Source organism: Hordeum vulgare, chromosome 6H (assembly GCF_904849725.1).
Source record: "Hordeum vulgare subsp. vulgare chromosome 6H, MorexV3_pseudomolecules_assembly, whole genome shotgun sequence".
Classification (NCBI taxonomy): domain Eukaryota; kingdom Viridiplantae; phylum Streptophyta; class Magnoliopsida; order Poales; family Poaceae; genus Hordeum; species Hordeum vulgare.
In genome coordinates, this window is record NC_058523.1 from 47,621,278 (window position 1) to 47,622,184 (window position 907).

Consider the following 907-nt stretch of genomic DNA (forward strand, 5'->3'; position numbering starts at 1 on the left):
TATATTGTTTAATCAAACAATCGACCACACACAATTATCTTGAAAAAAAATAACAACGGTGAATATCTAACGGACTCATCTTTTAAGGAAATAGCAATCTAAAACACTGGTACATAAATATATAGCCATGAGGCATGCATATAAAACGTGGCCAATTTTATTCATAATCACTATACGGAGGCAATATAATACAAATATTGGGGAGCGAGTACTGATGCGATTGGCAACAAAATTATTAGGCACGCTGAACAAAACTATGCTATTTATGCTATTGTTTTCACGAAGTATTGTTTGTGTCCGACCAAAAGTGTGAGATGCTGTCTTAAATGTCCCAGTAAATATAACTTAATTTCCTCCCGCAGCAAGTGTTTATGTAGTGGTGCCACCTTAGTTATCTGCTGGCAAAAGCTGGATAAGACAATCAGATTCAGTGTTTACTCAAGAGAAAAGGACAATAGGAGAGCTCTATTCCATCCAATAGGAAAGCTTTAAATAATTTGTGTTTCTTTAGACTATTACTTTTGTCAAAATAAACATGATAAAACTTAGTAATTTTTTCCACAAACTTTCCACGCCTTCTAGAGACTATAAGCCAATATCACACCAAATTTCATAAACATGAGAGCTTGTTACATTTTCAAATAATATGAATGGTCGACATACCCGCCGTTTTGACCACATTTTGAAGTGGACGTGAAAAATTCAAAAAAATAAAAAAATAGAAAACCTTCACATTGTGTCATTATATGTGACAAAGTTACTAGGTAAAATAATAACCTTGTAATATGGCAATTATTTTAAAAAAATGTTCTTGTAAATGAGCTATCATGTGTGAAGATTAATGGCTTTCAAGCCAAATGATCAATCTTATGGTCACATTCATGGCATAGTTTGTTCAAAAGATCTA